Source organism: Eschrichtius robustus, chromosome X (assembly GCF_028021215.1).
Source record: "Eschrichtius robustus isolate mEscRob2 chromosome X, mEscRob2.pri, whole genome shotgun sequence".
Classification (NCBI taxonomy): domain Eukaryota; kingdom Metazoa; phylum Chordata; class Mammalia; order Artiodactyla; family Eschrichtiidae; genus Eschrichtius; species Eschrichtius robustus.
In genome coordinates, this window is record NC_090845.1 from 18581662 (window position 1) to 18604147 (window position 22486).

Consider the following 22486-nt stretch of genomic DNA (forward strand, 5'->3'; position numbering starts at 1 on the left):
TTTAGAAATAAATTTAGTAAGGACTGTGAAGGATCTATATAAGAAAACTATAAAAGTACAGAGGGACATAGGACTCAACAAATAGAAAGTCAGACTTTGTCCTAGGTAGAAAGTTTCAATAATAAAAAATATTTATTTTGACCACGAAAATATAAGCATTTAATGAAACCCAGTCCCAAACCCCAAACCATTATAAAGTACATCTAGAAAAAGAAACTTGTGAAAATAACCAGGAATTTTCTAATTTTAAGAATAACAATAAAATACATAATGATGCACTTATCCTGTCAAAATGTACAATATAATATATACCTTGGTAATTAAAATAGTAAGTTACTGATTTAGGAAGACACCAAGAGATAAAATGAATAAATTGGTTAAGTCTAATATCTATAAGAATTTAGCACATAAGAATGGTGAAATTTCAAGCCTAGAGGGAAAACATGAATTGTTCAATAAATGGAGTTGGGAACTGGCCAGCCAAGTAAAAAAGAAAACTACATGTTAAAAACAGTGCTTGCATTGAAATAAACTTAACATAAATATAATATTTAGATGTAAAATATAAAACATAAAAATACTAGAAAAAATTATAGAAGAGTTTTTTAATCTTGAGGTGATGCTAATTTGACACAAAAGCCAGAAACACTTTTAAAAAAACACTGATTGTGTGACTACACAAAAATGTGATTATGGATTTAAAAGAGAAATAAGAAACAGAGCAAAATATCTGTAACATGTATAAAGAAAAAGTATTTCTGCAAACAACAACAACAACCAAAAAAAACCAGGAATGACAGCCAATAATAAACTGGGCAAAAGATGTGAACAGGTAATTCACCAGAGAAAAATTGGAAATGGATAATAAAACCACACCAACGATAAACAACAAACTAAAGCAAGAGTTTTCTTTCATTTACCAGATTAGCCAAAATTAAAATGTGTAATAACACCCAGTGACAACAAGTGTACAGAGAATCGGGCACTCTCAGACACTGTTGTTAGGGCTATAAATTGGTACAAGTGTTTGGGCAGCAATTCAGCATTTTCTATTAAACTATAAAATATGTATTGCTCATGACCCAGTAATTCCACTTTTAGAAATTTATTCTATAAAACTCTTGTGCCAGCGCACAAGAACATGTGTAATACATACTGCAGCACTGTTGTAATAGTGATTAATTATAATGTCCATTAGCGGGAAGGAGTAAATAAGTTATGAAACAAATATACAATGAAATATTGTACCACCATTAAAAGAATGAGGGAGAGCTTCCCTGGTGGCGCAGTGGTTGAGAATCTGCCTGCTAATGCAGGGGGACACGGGTTCGAGCCCTGGTCTAGGAGGATCCCACATGCCGCGGAGCAACGAAGCCCGTGGGCCACAACTACTGAGCCTGCGCGTCTGGAGCCTGTGCTCCGCAGCAAGAGAGGCCGCGACAGTGAGAGGCCCGCGCACCGCGGTGAAGAGTGGCCCCCGCTCGCTGCAACTAGAGAAAGCCCTCGCACAGAAACGAAGACCCAACACAGCCAAAAATAAATAAATAAATTAATTAATTAAAAAAAAAAGAATGAGGGAGAGCATGTACTCTAGAGAGCGAGCTCCTACCTTTCCATTCTTTGATCAAAGACTAAAGCTTTCCTTAGGGGGGAAAGAAAAAGAATGAGGATAGCTATATGTACTAATATGGAAAGCTGTCCATGAAATATTGCAAATTGCACCTATATATGCATTGTATGCACCAGTAAATGCTATATGCTATATACATGCATATGTATAAGTCAACAGGTTGTTCAGAACTGCAACAGCTATCTTGCCTCCATGGAGGGATGACAGAGAGAATCTCAGGAAAACCAAGTCAGACACAAATATGTCATTGAGCCACCGTAATCTGGAAAAATCTCACCTTCAAACTTCTGGTTATGTGGCATAATAAACATCTTAATTGTTTAAGTCCCTTTCAGTTGGGTCTTTTGCTACTTAGCCAGAAAATTTCTAACCATCACAGTTGAGTTATCAGCACAACTTTAAACCAGTGACATGATGATTTAAAATAAATTTATGGGATATTCTGGTGTTACATACACAGCCTCAGAAGTTTTCCAGAGCAAGGAACTCTAACGGAGAGAATGGAGAATGAATTTTACTTGCATTTTTCATTGGAATAAGATTAAATCAAGGGCTTCCCTGGCGGCGCAGTGGTTAAGAATCCGCCTGCCAATGCAGGGCACATGGGTTCGAGCCCTGATCCGGGAAGATCCAACATGCCGCGGAGCAACTAAGCCCGCGTGCCACAACTACTGAGCCTGTGCTCTAGAGCCCGTGTTCCGCAAGAGGAGAAGCCACCGCAATGAGAAGCCCGCCGGCACCGCAACGAAGAGTAGCCCCTGCTCGCTGAAAGTAGAGAAAGCCCGCGTGCAGCAATGAAGACCCAATGCAGCCAAAAATAAATAAATAAAATAAATAAATATTTTTTAAAAAAGATTAAATCAAGACAAATCTCTGAGATTCAGATATCATGTAACATAATTCATATAAATATAAATTATAAAACATGAAGAGTTATTACTTCTAAAATATGAGTAAAAATTACAGTATTATTTGGTGAAAGAGAAAATTTTTAGGAGCTATTTTTCCCTTAAAATTCATTTTTCTTAATACCACACATCAAACTTTATTTATATTAGTGATATTCTGAAAACTGTATATCCTAGCTTGGATTGCTCAAAAAAGCAGAGTCTGACACAAGGGCTTATATGCAGGTGGTTTATTTGGGGGATATGGGAAGGCTGAAATATGCAAGGAATAAAAGGAAATCAAAGAGTGCCTTTTTGAGCAAGGTAGTGCTGTGGGTAATTGGGGCTCAAATCCAATGGGACCCCTGCCAAGAAACATGTAGAAAGCACCTCAGATTTGCATCCCCAGGGGCTTCTTGAGGCTTCACTTCCTTCAACTGAAAAGTAAGAATTTGTTCTTTTCATGAATTCTAAAATCAGATACAGCTCTAAAATTTGTATTTATATATAGGCACAAATGCTGCTTTGATTGACCAAAAACAATACAACAAAATTCATACTGTAAGCATAAGTAATTTTATTCATGTATTTTGAAATATATGCCAAACTCCCAGAATATTGTTGCATATAATAATGTACAATGGGAAATGCAGTAGGAAAAAAAAATAACCTTCAACTTACCAAGGTTTTTTTTTCTATTTTATTGTAAAGAATCTACTATGCCCAGGCAGTACTGGAAATAAACCCAATGACTATAGTTATGACTGAGAATAGCTGATCCTTCAGTTGAGAATGTTTGGGATACTTTCGCTCTGCCAATAAATATCTCAATATATTTTAGCTATAAATTGATTCAGTCATAATAACTATGTGGAATCAAAAGAAAAGAGAGGAAACAGAAACTGCTATATCTAAAACAAGGGTTTTCTAGAGTGATCCGAAAGAGTAGAATAATTTCAAAGAAGCTCTATCAAAACTAACAAACATTAAAGTATTTGGAATTGTTTATTCCAGTTGTTTACAACTGCTTTCTTTATGCATACACACACACACACACACACGTCACATCATTATTTAATTATTTCAATCCAATGTTACGTGTTCATCTTAACTTACTTTACTACTTACCACAATAAATGGGCACCTATTATAATTTTATAGGTTAGAATAATACTATAATGCCTTCTAATTTATTAATTCAACACTATATCTAAAATAGTAAAGCTTTTTTATTAATATGCTTATGGAATTTCCCCTTTCTTAAGGAACATAAAATCGTTGATATATTTTCCCTACATTTCAGCAATTACCTTTATAGTCATAACTAACAATGACAAGAGAAAATTTAAGAAACTTTAATTTTATTTTTATATTTGAATAATGGAAGAAATTTCACAATGCATAATATCATTTTTATAGTCAGAATTTATCAAACTATCTGATGGCTCTGAATTTATGTTTATATGTCTATGCTAAAATCTTAAAAAAACATATTTCTGGGGAGATTCTTATTTTCTCTAATGATTTCAACTGCACCTATATTTTAATTATTGAATGAAAATCTATAAAATAATATCTGTAAAACTAGGCAAGCAGGTTTTATGTACTCTATATACACTTACACTGTAACTACTCAACTTATCACTGATTGTAATCAATTCTTTTTCAAATTACCTTTGAACTTTAGTGGCCATTTTGTGTATTATAGGTAAGGCCTGAGTTGAATGTCCTAAAAAGTATTTTACTCTAATACCAACAGTCTCTGCAGTGTTCATGGTTTGTTAATATCACATACAATTCTCTAATGTGAACAGAAAATGTATACCAGTGTCTAGATACTTCACTTTTGAAGATGGGTGTAAATCTTTTCTTAAGCAATGGAATGAACAAAAGACTTATCTGTTCACTGTGGTGGGTCTCACAAGATTTTGCCCCTATTAAAGTCCTTTCCCAGTGTTAATTCCTTGGTAATCCATTAGGCAACACAAAGTAGTCTGTGTTTTGGTTACTGTTTAAAGGGCCTCATAACTGAATTCATAAGAGAATTCAGAATTCTTTCATTTTTCTGTAGATCTGTGTTTTGGAGAAGTGTCACCCAGGGAATTTTGAAAAACAGCGTAAGTGTGAAACAAGAGTTTCCATCTCATCAAGAATTTGGGATTTTATATGAATTGTCTCTGACAAATGTTTGGCATACAAACATTTATATGTGAAGGTTAGGAGGGGTCATAAAAGGAAAACAGCTGTGTTAGAAACCTCTTAGTCACCTAACCACTGGGTAAATATAGACGTATTTAGACTTTTAGCAGCTCACTTCACAGCTTTGTAAAGATCAACACTTGTACAATCTAGGGTCTGAAAAGATGGAGACCCTTCCCCTTTGGAAGTTTCTCTTCTTATCACATAAAATTTTCAACCAAAATAAATTTATGCAACCAAAATAAATTTTCTTTTTAATTCCTCTCCCTACCTCAACCAATCCTGAATTACCCAATAAACAAATTAAGTACAGTTGGCCCTTAAATAACACGTGTTTGAGATGTGCAGGTCCACTTATACCTGGATTTTTTTCAGTAAATAGGTACTACAGTACTATATGATCCACAGTTGGTTGAATCCACGGATGCAGAACCATAGATACAGAGGGCTGACTGTAAAGTTTAAGGGGATTTTTCCACTGCACAGGTGTTAGCACCCCTCACCCCTGAGTTGTTCAAGGTCAACTGTATATGCTAGGAAACCAATACAACAGCAGTATCCAAAAACTCTTTATGTGTAAACATATTCCAATTTTTTTTGGTGAGCCATGTAAGAGTAAGTTTAAGTTGCAGATATCATGACCCTCCATATTTCAGCATGTATCTCTTAAGAATAAGAATATTCTCTTATATAACCATATTACAATGATCAATTCAGGAAATGTAACACTGATACTGAAGGGGAGCAAAATATGCCACCCCAAAATATGCCACTTTGGCATATTGATTATTTTGAATTAAAATTACTTAAGAACCAGCTGGTACAAGAAGGACACTCTGATCCTCCTTTTTCCCCCTGAAAGCAGAAAATACATCTCCCATGTGAAAGGTACCCTTCCTGTACCAGGAGGGTAGAAGGTACCCATATCACCAGAGATAGGGAATTTAGGGCCGAGAAGGCTGTATGAACAAACCTTGTTACTTCCTCAAACTTACTACCCCAAGCCCAAACTTGTCAATTCTTCACACATTTATTGTTTCTTTGTCTAAAAGATATAAAAACTTCTTGCTTTGGTCACTTCTTCGAGTCTCACGTTTTTTATGAGCTCCCATACATATGAAATTATATGTTTTCTTCTGGTTAATTTGTTATATGTCAATTTAATTATTAGACCAGTCAAAAAACTTAGAAGGGAAGAAAGGAAAAGTTTTCCTTCCCTACAATACAATACTACTGTTTAATACCTAGTCCACATTCAAATTTCTCCAGTGGTCCCAACAACGCCCTTTATAGTAAATATTTTCAATCTGGGATCCAATCCAGGATTGCATTTAGCTATCATATATCTTTAATCTCCTTTAATCTGAAATGATTCCTTAGTCTATTTTATTTTTTGTGATATTGACATTTTTGAAAAGTATAGATCAATTTGTCTGTGGAATATTCCTCAATTGTCTTAATATAGCCCTGATATCAACCATCTCTACCCCTATTCTGTAGGCCTTTGACTTCTTTTGTGGATGCCATAGAGATAGCTGAAGTTATCTTCACTTAGAATCTCTCTTTGATTTAAGATAAATGTATTTGGATTTGTGGGGAAGCATAAAGGCAATGTGGGGAAGGAAATAGGGGTGGACACTCTTAAGTATAGGCTTAAAGTCATTAAGATTCAAACACTTAACATTTTCATTACAAGCTTTTTCAATTGCTTCTTTCTGTTACTATTTTTATAACTTCTCTTGACAAGTGCTCCAAGTAGAACATCTTAATAAGCAAGCATGTGTATCTGATGAGATTTGGTGAGCAAGCTGAGACCGTTGCTGTAACATACTAGTTTGCTTTCTACTTGCCCTAGGCCCTGTCTTGGCCTCTTAAATCCATCCTCCCACTGCAGTCAGAGGAACCTATTTAAAAACACAACTCCGGGCTTCCCTGGTGGCGCAGTGATTGAGAGTCTGCCTGCCAATACAGGGGACACGGGTTCGAGCCCTGGTCTGGGAAGATCCCACATGCCGCGGAGCAACTAGGCCCGTAAGCCACAGCTACTGAGCCTGCGCGTCTGGAGCTTGTGCTCCGCCACAAGGGAGGCCGCGACAGTGACAGGCCCGCGCACCGCGATGAAGAGTGGCCCCCGCTCGCCGCAGCTAGAGGAAGACCTCGCATAGAAAACGAAAACCCGGGGCTTTCCTGGTGGTGCAGTGGTTGAGAATCTGCCTGCCAATGCAGGGGACACGGGTTCGAGCCCTGGTCTGGGAAGATCCCACGTGCCGCGGAACAGCTGGGCCCGTGAGCCTGCGCGTCTGGAGCCTGTGCTCTGCAACAAGAGAGGCCGCGACAGTGAGAGGCCCGCGCACCGCGATGAAGAGTGGCCCCCACTTGCCGCAACTAGAGAAAGCCCTCACACAGAAACGAAGACCCAACACAGCCAAAAATAAATAAATAAACAAATACTGTTAAAAAAAAAAGAAAACGAAGACCCAACACAGCCAAAAATAAATAAATAAATAAATAAATAAATCACAACTCTGCCTATGCTATTCCCCTGCTGAAAAATCACCAATGAGATAACGTTCAAGTTCCATAGCATGACACAAAAAGTCTTCCATGATTTGATATATCCGAGCTACTGCTCCAGTTTCTCATATTTCTTTCTGAGCTTCCCAAAGAGGAATATGTAGGTGCTCAGAGGTATGGAACAGTACGCTGGGGGGATCAGTATAGTGCAGGTTAGAATTGGCTACATACTTGCGGGGCCCAAAGTAAAAGGAAAACGTGGAGCCCCTTGTTCAAAAATTATTAGGCATTTTAAGAAAGCAAAAGCAGAGCATTAAACTAAGTGCAGGGCCCTTCTGAGTCCTTGGCCCTGTGCAACTGCACAGATCACATGCTCATGAAGCTGACCCTGCCTCAGGTCATGTACTTTCTCAGAGCTTCCAGGTGTTCTTAGTTCTTTCATACTCCTAGATAATTACTGTGAGGTGCTGAGAATTCCCCATCCTGATTTAGCACGGTGATTATAAGTCTTTATAATTATAGTTCCTAAGTAAAGGCTCTGCTCTTTCATTAAGCTGCTAAAACCATATGTTTTCTTGAGTATTCTCTTGAGTCTCTTGTACCATCTCTGAATGGAGCATTCCTGGCCACAGCAAAGAGGAAGTTTTTACTGTCGCCTCAAAACAGATATATCTCATTCCCTTAGCATTCTTGATACTTGTTTGATTAAATTTGAATTAGAATGTTTTTCATATTGAGTAAGAGACAGTGTTTTGATGATAATTATTTCTTCACACAATATAACGCCTAAATGACCTAATGAATGTTAAAAGAAATGTGGAAGGCTGTCATTGTTGCTATTTCATTAAAATATAAGAAATACTAACAAATGTGTCTTAATACCCTATGAGCTTTTGATTCAGTTTAAAATATCATTATTTTGCCAGAGAGCTGCTTAAGAATGATAAAAGGAAGGTGCTAATGTTTCTCCTGAATTTAAAAAAGTGAGTTTTTTTATTAGCAGAATACAAAGAATTGGTCCTAATTAACTTTGGGCAAATAAATCAGAGCATTGATTTCACTACAATAATAAATATTGATCATTTTTGTTCATAAACTGAACTGAAAAGAACTTTTTCCTGAAAGTAGAGGAAGTTTAAAACTATGCCCTTTATTGTGGAATATAATAGCAGCTAGCACATGGGAATAGGCATGGATGATGGAGGTGCAAATGTAGAGAAATGGAATGATTCAAAGATACAATAAGAGGGAACCATTTCATTGAACTGTCAGCTACCATAAATCCCATGACATGATTTCACGCCAATGACAAATGGTTTACTTTTAAATAACTTATGCCCTATACTATGCTTGCATTCATTTTAAACTTAGTTGGGTATGAGCTGAATACAAAATAAAATATAAACTTTTAAATCAAGGTATATAGATGTCAAATCTGTGCTTGAAAACCAATAAAATATAGTATTAAACAACTTTCATGAAGCTATCTTGTATTCTTATAATAAGGCATTTATATAGCCAACACAAATTCCTAATATTATGTGTAGTCAATTAGAATATCAAAAGAGCAGAATCTACTTTTATAATGACATGTCACCGGGCAATTCAGTGTCAAAATTTATTTGCTTTGGGTCATCATCTGTCTACCCAAACATACAGAAAATAAATTAGCAGTAAATGCCCAAGTGAAGTGTGCCCTTACTTTTACTAACCACTGATTGTCTACTAAGAACAAGACACTTGCTTCATCTCTTAAAAATAATCATAATGCCTGCCCTCTTAACTCACCAGCTAATGAGATACAAATGAGAGAATAAATATGAAAAAAGTTTAAAACCTACAAATCACTGTGTGACTACATCATATTTGTATATCATATTCTCAGGACTGATTTAGTTCTGGGCCTCACCTGGAGTCTCTTCTCAAGCAATTGCTTCTTCCTTGTAGTTTCGGGATTATTTTTTGAACTATGCTGCCTCTGTCTTCCAACTGCTACCATAGCAAGATTCCTCACACTGTGAATAAGCATGTGGTGAGTATGATATCCCTCACAGGCATAACACAAAGCAATTCAAATTTTGTGGTGCTTCTTGGTTAACATGACTATTATTTACATAAAGCATTATAAATAAGATTCATCTGCATATGTTGCCTAAGCAAACAATCCCACCTAGTCACTATAGTTGAACTTCCAAGCTAACGTGAGTTAAGTAAAAGAAGAATGGATCTTAGCAGGCTGCATTTTCTTTGGAGAGATGACTCATTTCTCACATGGTGGTTGATTCCTTTGTGACACATGGAAGACAGCAGGTGAATGTGAATGAGAAAGGTCACTTTGTTCAAAGTAGGAAAAATAGCTGTGATGTGATTTTCCTAACAGTCAATCATATTTATCCACATAAATGTAGATAGTGACGAAGCCAATACCAAAATGAAACACTTCCTGTTGGATATCTAGGGGAAAAGGAAAAAGAACTTCTCCCTGAAGATCAATCCAGCCATCTCCACTGGCCATTTAGTTCTCATTCCAATAAATGGGACATTATCCTTATTTTAGTTACATATTGTAAATGTGGTAGGTATGCTTTTGGGGGAAAATCTGCTTATCCAAAGTTGTTCTATCATGATAGGCTGGATATGGTGAAATAAGCCCTAGCTTGGGCCTGAGCTAATTACAGCACCCAAAGAATTGGTGCCTGCTACTTGTTAAGCACTATAAAGAATATGCACACAGTACTGCCTCTAATTTTTTTCTGAATACTCAGTTTCATTCTCAGTCTGACATTACAACTTCTCATTCCAAAACAGAGTTTCAAGGGACAAATTTTTTTTAATTTATTTATTATTTATTTATTATTTATGTTTGGCTGTGTTGGGTCTTCATTTCTGCGTGAGGGCCTTCTCTAGTTGCGGCAAGCGGGGGCCACTCTTCATCGCGGTGCGCGGGCCTCTCACTATCGCGGCCTCTCTTGTTGCGGAGCACAGGCTCCAGACGCGCAGGCTCAGTAGTTGTGGCTCACGGGCCTAGTTGCTCCGCGGCATGTGGGATCTTCCCAGACCAGGGCTCGAACCCGTGACCCCCGCATTGGCAGGCAGACCCTCAACCACTGCGCCACCAGGGAAGCCCCAAGGGACAAATTTTTAAAAGGCAAAGATCACAGTCCACATATTATTACTTGGTCCATATCATAAAATCACAAAATACTAAGCTAGAAGAGACCATAGTGATCATTTTATTTATTTTATATATATATGTGTGTGTGTGTGTGTGTGTGTGTGTGTGTGTGTGTGTGTGTGTGTATGTATATAGACACTAAGGCCTAAAGATTTGAAATGATTAATAGAGTAAGTCAACAGCAAAGCAGAGCCTAAACTTGGGCTGCTGAGATCCTAATATACATGTTCTTTTTCTATGAATTAAGTTGCTTTTGTTACATTTGAAAACAAAAGCTATTAACCTGTTTCTTTCTAGGATTTTGGTTAAATCGGGTAGAAACTTGATTAAATCCTAAATTCTGGGTTTTTTCCAGTATGTTTTCTCCACCTTATACACTTGCACCATTGTAACAACAACAACACAAAGCTAAGTAATAAAATATTTTATATCATCCAAACCTCACCCTGACTCCTTCTTCCCTGAAATTGCTCTACTCTAGGGTCCATTTCAGCTTAGATTTTCTAATATTATTCTCTCTGGAGCCCATTCTGAGAAGAGGTAAAGAAGAAAGCCCTGGTTAGAGAACAATGGGGACCTGTAAGTGCATGAAGGCACTCTCAGTCCTCTCAGCGGGGCTATCTTCCTGAGAAAAAGCTATCAAAAGTTGTAATTTCTCCTATGGCTTATACCAGAGCTACCCAGGACATCAATTTAGATTGACTGTTTAGCTGGGTGGTTGTTATAAGTAGACTGCAGGGTTTCATTGACAATTGTAAACTCCACAATATACCATAGGACTTCTTTTGGTCCCTGCTTCTTGGTTCATACATCATTTCTACCCCTATCAGTCTCTTTCCAACAATAAGTATTTGGCAAGTATTTTGTATGCCAGGAACTGTGCTGGCAGTAAAGATAAAGGGATAAATAAAATAAACCAGGTACCATCCCCATGGAGCTAATATCCTAATCTGGCATGAGAAGAAACAGAGATAATAACTGGTCTTGATAAAGAGTTTGAGGGAGATTAAAATGTTAATATGATAATGCCTGAGTAACTTACATGAGGTGGCTTAAGTTAAATAAACGGGTCAAGGAAAATCTTTCTGAAAAGGTAATATTTGAGCTGATTCCCTAAAAGGATAGCAAGTTGATGTGGCCGGCTAATAGTGAGCACAGGATTGCGGCATGAGATGGAAGTAAGAGGATGGAGGCAGGGCTAATCATGCAAGGCCTTAGAGACCATGGAAAGAGGTTTTGATTTTATTGTTAGTGTAGTAGAAAGCCATTGAAGGACTATGGAGGGACTGACCTTTTTATAATCTCAAAATATAAAACTGGAAGAGACCACAGTGATTATTTTGTTTAAATATTTTATTGTATTATAGCAATAAGGGCAGTAATGCCTAGACAGTCAAAGTGACTAATAGAGTAAGTCAATAGCAAAGCAGAGCCTAAACTTGGGTCTCTGAGTCCTAGAGAAAGACAAAAAGAAGGTAAAGTTCAGAAATGAGTAAAGAGGAGATTTTTTTTTAGATCATTATATAAGAGTAATGAATAACCATGGGATAAATATGATTTGGGTCATTTCTTCTAGATGAAGAAAATGGTCAGGCCAAAATATAGCCAAAGGGCTCAGTTCCAAGGTCCAAAACCCTGTAGCACCTTTCCTCTGGCAGGGACAAGATGGGACATTTGGATGTTTTTAGGTCATCATTCTCAAAATGTAAGAAATACGCTCCCAAATAACCCTAGTTTCCCCTATTAATCAACTATGACTGTAATTAATAAGCTTTGTGCTATTACATTTTCTGCCATTACCATCTCCTATGATTCCACTTCCAAAGTTTGCTACCTATTATATATAACTCAAGAGTGATATTAAATAGGATTCTGAAAGTTTTCTTTAATTTCTTAAGCTTAGTTATTCTCAAACATGTTTCCAAATGCCACAACAAATGTATAACAATGACCATTAGTGCTCAATATCTGTTGAAGGCTACAATACACTAAGTATTGAAGAAAAATATATATTTTAAATAATTGATTGTTTCACACATTTTAAAGAGAACAAAGTTTAATTTAGCAGAAATTTATTATTTATTTATAAATTTGTTTAGATTTCTATAGCCCTTTATGCTATCAGCATTTTGGGCAATCATGTTCATTAGTTATTTCTCAATACCTGTAAGTACTTTAACACTTTACACATATTTTAAAAATGGAAAACTAGGTTAGCAGGGACGGGAGTTCCCAGCATGAGTGTAGGATGTTGTCTAGCTGAAAAGCACTGAGATAGACTAGGATCCTTTCTGTAATCAAGAACAACCTTTGGTCTGTGAGTGCTGCCTAACACACTGGAAAAAGCAAATTTTCTACATATCTGCACAGAAATGATCCACAACTTCTGACACATCCTTCCTTGGGAGTAATCTGGGAAATAGGCAATTCCTACTCTCATTCTCTTGCCAAGTCATTATGTCTTATTTCTAGGCTGATGAAGCATCTAAGTGGGGATAGGTACACTTCACATATTTGATAATAAAGTTTATGCCATTAGGATAATGAGCCGGTCATGCCATGGCTTATTTGGTCTGTCTTTACCTTTACTTATACACATTCTGCAGATTCTGCAATCGATTCATAACCAATTAAAACGGTAATTATTGTAACTGCTTGTTGTTTAGTAAGAAATCAGGAGTAAGTACAATGCTGATTATAGAAGAAAAAGCAATTCTTGTGACACCTTCAATACCAATTAAAGCAGCAAAGTGACAAATTGTTATTAAATGTATGCTATAAACTTAAGAACTTTATCCACTGACCCCAGTTAAGGCAATTCTAGGAAATTATCCCACAGATACAACCATACAAGTGTACAAAGATATATGTACATGGATTTTCACTGCAGAATTTTTGTATAAGCAAAAAAATTTACAAAAATCTCAAATAACCTTCAATAAAGGAATAGTTAAATAAATGATGGTACATCCATAAAATGGAATATTGTGCAGTCATTTTTAAAAAAGACTATGAAAATGTCCAAGCATATTGTTCTTGAGTTACAAAATAGTATCCATGGTATAACTACACACACATTAAAATTTTCATAGAAAACTACTAAAAGGGTTTCTTACTAAGTAATAGGATTATAGGAGATTCTCAGTTTCTACTATTTATATACCTGGTATTCTTTGAGCTTTTGTTTTTGTTGTTGCTATTGTTTTTAATCTAGCCTGTACTGCTTTTGTAATCAAGAAAGAGTAAAGATTAAAATACAAAGTATCTGATTAAGAGTTGCTATATCCTAACAGTAAAATATAAGATTGAATATGTTGAAAGTTAACTTTGGAATTCATAGATAAAAATTCTATTTACTTAATAAAAAAACATGAAGAGAAGAATTAGAAAATAGAGTTGAGGGGGCTTCCCTGGTGGCGCAGTGGTTGAGAATCTGCCTGCCAATGCAGGGGACACGGGTTCAAGCCCTGGTCTGGGAAGATCACACATGCCGCGGAGCAACTAGGCCCGTGAGCCACAATTACGGAGCCTGCGCGTCTGGAGCCTGTGCTCTGAAACAAGAGAGGCTGCGATAGTGAGAGGGCCGCGATAGTGAGAGGCCCACACACCGCGATTAAGAGTGGCCCCCACTTGCCGCAACTAGAGAAAGCCCTGGCACAGAAACGAAGACCCAACACAGCCATAAATAAATAAATAAATAAATAAATAAATAAATAAATAAATAATTTTTTTAAAAAAAGAAAATAGAGTTGAGAAAATCTATGGGAAAAAGTATAAAAAAATAAAGAGAAAATAGAAAATACAAGAAAATTAGACTCCATGCTACACGTCTATTAACTGAGAATTAGGAGATCCAAAAAGAGAGAGGAAAGAAAACAGAGGAGAAAAACAAGATCAAAGAAATAATACAAGAAAATTTGCCACAGTCGAAAAACACAAGTTTCAGGACTTCCCTGGTGGTCCAGTGGCTAAGATTCTGCACTCCTAGTTCAGGGGTCCCAGGTTCCATCCCTGGTCATGGAACTAGATCCCACATGCTGCAAATAAGAGTTCGCATGCTGCAACTAAAGATCTCGCATGCCACAGTGAAGATCCTGCATGCTGCAACTAAGATGTGGTGCAGCCAAATAAATAAATAAATAAATAAATATTTTTTTTAAAAACCAAACAAGTTTCTTCACGGACTAAACAAGTGTTCAACACAATGAATAAGAGACCCATATCAAAGCGTGTTATAGTGAAACTTTAGAACACTGAGAATAAAAGGATGATTCCAAACCTTCCAGAGAGAAAATACAGTGCACTTATAAAAGACTGGAAATTAGAATGGCATTGCACTTCTTAAAACAATACTGGAAGCTAGAAGAAGACATTGCCTTCAAAATTCTAAGGGAAAGTTACTTCCAATCTAGATTTCTGTATATAGCCAATCTAATGTGACAGTTGTAAGAATTTTTAAAATGTATCTCTCATGTTCCCTTCTTCCAAAAACTACTAGAGGATGTGCACCACCAAAAGAGGAATAAACCAAGAAGACAGGGATTCCAAGAGAGAAATTACTTCACACAGAAAAGGGATGAAGGAAATTCCCAGGATGATAAAGGGAAGTTTCAAGAGAAGACTGGGCAGCAAACCTAAAAAGCAACCAATCAGGACAGTGGGGGGGACAAGGGGGACAGTGGTTTCCAGGAAGGAGATCTCCAAGGGGGAAAAAAAATGAAGCTGATGGTTATCTGATGTGTTTGAATAAAGAGAGAAGATGAACAGATCTGTTAATTTTCTTAAATTTACTTTAAACCAAACTGACTATAAGTTTTGCCTAATAGACGAGTTACCTTGTCAGTCAAATGGAATTCACTTTGCTGTCAATTGTATGTTCTTAGAATGTTTTATTCTATGGTAAGTGACCAGGGGATTGGAAATGAAAAGTAGTTTGTGCTTAGAGTTACCTTCTGCTTTGCTGATGTGAAACACTGAATCCTTCACTGCCAGAGTTGAGGATCTTCCTGCGGTACTGCTAATTCAATGTCTAGCACTGAAAATTCAGAACTGGATATTTTGTCTTGTCCTTTTAACTGAATGCTGATCATGCTCATTGTTTTCAAGTGTGTGTGGGGGGGACAGTATTTGAAGAGGGGGGAGGGATGCTTGATAAACAGTTCTTTGTCCACCCAATGTCTATAAAGACTGTCCTTAAATTCTCAGCTGTAACAACTGAATTGTAAACATATAAATAAATATATGTATTTACGTGTGTGTGTGTACTCAAAACATAGCAATGTGACAACTAGTGAGCTACAGAAGGAAACAATAGCCAAATGCTCTCCCCTCAAAGACTTTACAGTCTAATGGAAAAAGTGATAATACATTATTATAAGCTTGATGAGTATAGTAGAAGAAGAAGAGCACCTAACAAAAGGATTTAACCTAATCTAGCCACAAATGCAAAACCGATTGCTATTCACAGCTCTGTCTCCTTAACCAACATGTCTACTTATGCAAAAAGCATGCCATGAATCAGCAAACAGGGCTAAACACTTTCTTTACTTTAACTGCTTAGTTTAGCCATCAGTATGCCCCAAAGTAAACATATTGACCCCTCAGAAATACAGTATTTGTACTCCTGGGCAATTGTATTTTTCACTGGATGTAGATATAGTCTAAGATCCACTGTTTTTCTTTTGCATATTCAAAATAATCAATCCAGCCTAGAATTCTATACCTAGCCAATCAAACAAGCAAGCGAGCAAGCAAAAACCTTTCTACGTGTCTAATTGCCACAACCCAGATTGGTCTGTCTCTGTCAATATCTCAAATTTCACAGCTATGCTGCCTTACTATTTTAATTTGTGACTGCATAGTTTGATATTCTATACGTTCAAATAATATGTAATAGAATAAACCTTAATATAACTGACTTTAGGTGGAACTAAGGTACACTGAGAGATGTGCCAATTTTGTGATGGGTAGTAGGTCGTCTTACTTAGTGAAAACCATAAACCAAAAGAGTTTAAATAAACAATAACTAATACAAACAAAGATGATGATAGTACTGAGCATCTCTTCTGGCTCAGAAAATTTTCATTTTCTAAATCTTAGTTAAGAAAACCAGACAGATGATTTAAGAACAAAGGCTTGGGCGGTCTTCCTAATTCTGAAAACTTAAAACAATAATTTTGAGATTTTTTATCTCAAGGTTTTCCATTTCTACCAATGACTTTGATACCTAAGCTAGAACTTCAGATAAGAACAATGCTAAGGTAGTTCCCAAAATTAAAGAAATATATAGAATAGCTATTTCTCAGAAAAGTTAAAACTTCAATGCTGCAATCGTATTATGACACGTTGTTTTCATCCTAAAGCTATCATCCTGAATGAATCAATGAGTGAGTTTCCAGGAGAGTCAGATGGCAGACCGACTATCCTGGAAACTAGGGTAACTAGGGTAACTAGGGTAACTAGTTACCCTGATCTACCTCTCAACTAAAAAAGAACATCTTCTTAAATGTACTGATGAGCTGATACAAAAGGAAGAATTCTGTAGAAGTAAAATGAAGTGAAACCTTGGATTTAAGTTAACATCAAAGGCAGCCTTATCCTGAGTTTCTACTGGATCCTAGAGACTTTAGCCTTTTGCCTTGACAGTTGCATGGACATGGAAGGAGGACAGGAGATAAAGTCCAGATGCCAAGAAACCCCTCATAAAAATGGGACCCAAAGGTGTAAGGGTAAATTAGAAAGAAAAATCAGATAAAAACTAAACTAAACTTAAAAAAACATGTAGAAGGGACAGCAAAAAAAAAAAAAATGCTGGTCTTAACCTTGACATTGGGTGGAATGGAAAAACTATCTCCCTTGAGAACTCATTCATAATGACAAGCTAGTTAACCCAGGAATTTGTAGTCCAAATTCATATTACCTGCATGACCAAAAAATATCTTGAGCAAAGAATATGATATAAAGTATCAACAGTTCAAAGTTGAAACTGCCCCCAGTTTCAACTTCCTCACTATAGGAAGGCAACACCAACCTAGGCTCAAGAATTCTCACACATTAAGTTTCAAGGATAAAACCCACTATCAATCTCATCAATTCCAAAGCACATATTTTTTTTACACTTTACATCTCTGTAATTGAAGTGAATCTCATAATTGAGGTATTTTACAATTACTGTCAACCAGGCAGCAATTGGAATGTAGCTGTGACTGCCTATTCATGCATGAACACAAAAAGGGTCAGCATCAAGTTTTATAGAAAGAGAGTAAGAGACTTGGAGAAAGTCCTGGAGACAATAGTGAAGCACTCTTTTAATCCCTCCCAAACAAATGGTTGTATGGAGGGGAAGTATTGAATAAGAGTGTTCAACATTCAAAAAGCAGGTATCAAAAGACTAGTTCTTCATGAAGTACTAGAGACCCAGTACTCTAAGGTACTCTAAGGTACCAGTAATGCTATAGTATTTGCTGGGTAGTTTGTGAGATTCACTCATTTTGGGTGTAATAATAACTGGTTCATTCTTATTGCTATATAGTATTTCAGTTATAAATGTACCAAAAGTTATCTATCCTTTCTACCGTTGATAGACATTTGGAGAGAAATAACCCACTCACACTTAAGGGGGTAAAGACATATAAATATGTATCTTCCTGTTCTTTTGAAGGTTCCCATCACTGAGATTATCTGACAGTTAGAAATGCCTTAAAAATAACTATTGTGTAGAGAAAATAGAAGAAGCAAACTCTGAGCTCTTCTGGGACCTGAATGAATTAGAGTGTACTTTTAGGGTTTTTTTAAAGAGTGATTCAGCTCACAGGCATAGCAAAATCACCTCACCAGTGATTCATAAAAATTTAAGACAAAGTAAAAGAAAATCTGCAAAACCTCAAGAGTACCGTTCTTTCACTATTGGATTGGCAAATGGCTTTCCAAGTTTAATGTTCATTAAGTTTGGGAAGTAAATTCTCTCTAAACAAACTTCTTAAACCTTTAGAAGGAAATGCTCAAATCTGAAGAAGAGTGCATAAGAAATGTGGTAACTCTAAAGGAGTAAAAGTCAGCACAAAACTTAGTGCATCCACATAGGAAAAAGAATGTTTCACTTATTCAAGAATATAGTTATTTTGCTTTATAAAAACACACTAAGGCCAGAGGAATTCACACTATTTTTTAAAAGTAAAATTGACTTAATTATAAGTCTCTTAAGTCATGCTAGTATAGAACACGAAGGTCTGTGCATTATTTTTTGTACATCTCAGTTGAAGTGTTTAATTTTTCATCTGCTACCTATTCATTGAGTATGAAAAAAATTAAACTATAAATTATGAGAAAATATACTTTGCTGATGAGAGAAAATAATATTCTAGGAAAAATGTATTATATCTTCTCAGATGATATTGGACCTTACCAACTTTTGTTTAGTGGAAATGTAAGTAGTCCAACTTGAAGGAAGTGGACACATGAGTTCTGGAGATAAAGCTGGAAAAGTAATTTGAAGTCAGATTGGAAGCAGCTTGCTGTACAAAAGCGTTTGAACTTTACATTGATAGACAGTGGGAACCACTGGAACTTAGGAATAGGTTTATAAAGTGAGATGATCAAAGCTGTGGATTTAGGAGGATAACTTGGCAGCAGTATACAGGGAATTTATGAGAGAGGTAGGGAATGGAGAGAAGAATGGAAGAAGGATGGAGAGAAGGTGGCCTGTTAGGATACGTTACCAAAAGTAAGGGGTAATAAGGATCTGAAATAGGACAGCAGCAGTGGGAATAAAGACAAGGAAACAGATGCCAATTATGTATGCAGTCTTGTATCATCATTACATCTACCATGGACTGGGCAAATATCTAGCCACTATCTTAAATAATTTGACCTCCTCGAACATTGGTGGACAATAAGTTGTTTTGTCTAAATTCTCCTAATGTGAGTTGAATAAATATTTCCTATAATGGCAAAAATATATGTTAAGGGGGGGTCTGGGCAAGATGGTGGAAGAGTAAGACGCGGAGATCACCTTCCTTCCCACAGATACATTAGAAATACATCTACACGTGGAACTGCTCCTACAGAACACCCACTGAACGCTGGCAGAAGACGTTGGACCTCCCAAAAGGCAAGAAACTCCCCACGTACTTGGGTAGGGCAAAAGAAAAAAGAAATAACAGAGACAAAAGAATAGGGATGGGACCTGCACCAGTGGGAGGGAGCTGTGAAGGAGGAAAGGTTTCCACACACTAGGAAGCCCCTTCGCGGGCGGAGACTGCGGGTGGTGGAGGGGGGAAGCTTCGGAGCCATGGAGGAGAGCGCAGCCACAGAGGTGCGGAGGGGAAAGCGGAGAGATTCCCGAACAGAGGAGCGGTGCCGACCAGCACTCACCAGCCCGAGAGGCTTGTCTGCTCAGCCGCCGGAGCGGGTGGGGCTGGGAGCTAAGGCTCGGGCTTCGGTTGGATCGCAGGGAGAGGACTGGGGTTGGCGGCGTGAACACAGCCTGAAGAGGGCTAGTGCGCCACAGCTAGCCGGGAGGGAGTCCGGGAAAAAGTCTGCAGCTGCCGAAGAGGCAAGAGACTTTTTCTTGCCTCTTTGTTTCGCGGTGCACGAGGAGAGGGGATTCAGAGCGCCGCCTAAACGAGCTCCAGAGACGGGCGTGAGCCGCGGCTATCAGCGCGGACCCCAGAGACGGGCATGAGACGCTAAGGCTGCTGCTGCCGCCACCAAGAAGCCTGTGTACGAGCACAGGTCACTCTCCACACCGCCCCTCCCGGGGGCCTGTGCAGCCCGCCACTGCCAGGCTCCCGTGATCCAGGGACAACTTCCCCGGGAGAACGCACGTCGCACCTCAGGCTGCTGCAACATCACACCGGCCTCTGCTGCCGCAGGCTCGCCCCGCAATCCGTACCCCTCCCTCCCCCCCGCCTGAGTGAGCCGGAGCCCCCGAAGCAGCTGCTCCTTTAACCCCGTCCTGTGTGAGCGAAGAACAGACGCCCTCAGGTGACCTACACGCACAGGCGGGTCCAAATCCAAAGCTGAGCCCCGGGAGCTGTACGAACAAAGAAGAGAAAGGGAAATTTCTCCCAGCAGCCTCAGAAGCAGCGGATTAAAGCTCCACAAACAACCTGATGTACCTGCATCTGTTGAATACCTGAATAGACAACAAATCATCCCAAATTCAGGAGGTGGATTTGGGAGCAGGATATATTAATTTTTCCCCTTTTCCTTTTTTTGTGAATGTACATGTGTGTGCTTCTGGGTGAGATTTTGTCTGTATTGCTTTGCTTTCACCATTTGTCCTAGGGTTTGGTCCGTCCATTTTTTTGTTTTTGTTTTTGTTTTTTTACTTAAAAAAATTTTTTTTCTTAATAAATGTTTTCTTAATAATTTTTTCCTCATTTTCTATTTTTAAAAATTAAAAAAAAATTTTTCTTAATAAATTTTTTTCTCAATAATTTTTTTCTTATTTTTATTAAAAAAATTAATAAATTATAAAAATTAAAAAAAAAATTTTCTTAATAATTTTTTTATTATAATAGCGTTATTTTATTTTATTTTATTTTATTTTATCCTCTTTCTTTCTTTCTATTTTTTCTCCCTTTTATTCTGAGCCATGTGGATGAAAGGTTCTTGGTGCTCCAGCCAGGCATCAGGGCTGTGCCTCTGAGGTGGCAGAGCCAACTTCAGGACACTGGTCCACAAGAGACCTCCCAGCTCCACATAATACCAAATGGCAAAAATCTCCCAGAAATCTCCATCTCAACATCAAGACCCAGCTTCACTCAACGACCAGCAAGCTACAGTGCTGGACACCCTATGCCAAACAACTAGCAAGACAAGAACACAGCCCCATCCATTAGCAGAGAGGCTGCCTAAAATCATAATAAGGCCACAGACACCCCAAAACACACCACCAGACGTGGACGTGCCCACCAGAAAGACAAGATCCAGCCTCATCCACCAGAACACAGGCACTAGTTCCCTCCACCAGGAAGCCTACACAACCCACTGAACCAACCTTAGCCACTGGGGACAGATACCAAAAACAACGGGAGCTACGAACCTGCAGCCTGTGAAAAGGAGACTCCAAACACAGTAAGCTAAGCAAAATGAGAAGACAGAAAAAAACACACAGCAGATGAAGGAGCAGGGTCGAAACACACCAGACCTAACAAATGAAGAGGAAATAGGCAGTCTACCTGGAAAAGAATTCAGAATAATGATAGTAAGGATGATCCAAAATCTTGGAAATAGAATAGACAAAATGCAAGAAACATTTAACAAGGACGTAGAAGAACTAAAGAGGAACCAAGCAACGATGAAAAACACAATAAATGAAATTAAAAATACTCTAGACGGGATCAATAGCAGAATAACTGAGGCAGAAGAACGGATAAGTGACCTGGAAGATAAAATAGTGGAAATAACTACTGCAGAGCAGAATAAAGAAAAAAGAATGAAAAGAACTGAGGACAGTCTCAGAGACCTCTGGGACAACATTAAACGCACCAACATTCGAATTATAGGGGTCCCAGAAGAAGAAGAGAAAAAGAAAGGGACTGAGAAACTATTTGAAGAGATTATAGTTGAAAACTTCCCTAATATGGGAAAGGAAATAGTTAATCAAGTCCTGGAAGCACAGAGAGTCCCATACAGGATAAATCCAAGGAGAAACACACCAAGACACATATTAATCAAACTATCAAAAATTAAATATAAAGAAAACATATTAAAAGCAGCAAGGGAAAAACAACAAATAACACACAAGGGAATCCCCATAGGTTAACAGCTGATCTTTCAGCAGAAACTCTGCAAGCCAGAAGGGAGTGGCAGGATATACTTAAAGTGATGAAGGAGAAAAACCTACAACCAAGATTACTCTACCCAGCAAGGATCTCATTCAGATTCGATGGAGGAACTAAAACCTTTACAGACAAGCAAAAGCTGAGAGAGTTCAGCACCACCAAACCAGCTTTACAACAAATGCTAAAGGAACTTCTCTAGGCAAGAAACACAAGAGAAGGAAAACACCTACAATAACAAACCCAAAACATTTAAGAAAATGGGAATAGGAACATACATATCAATAATTACCTT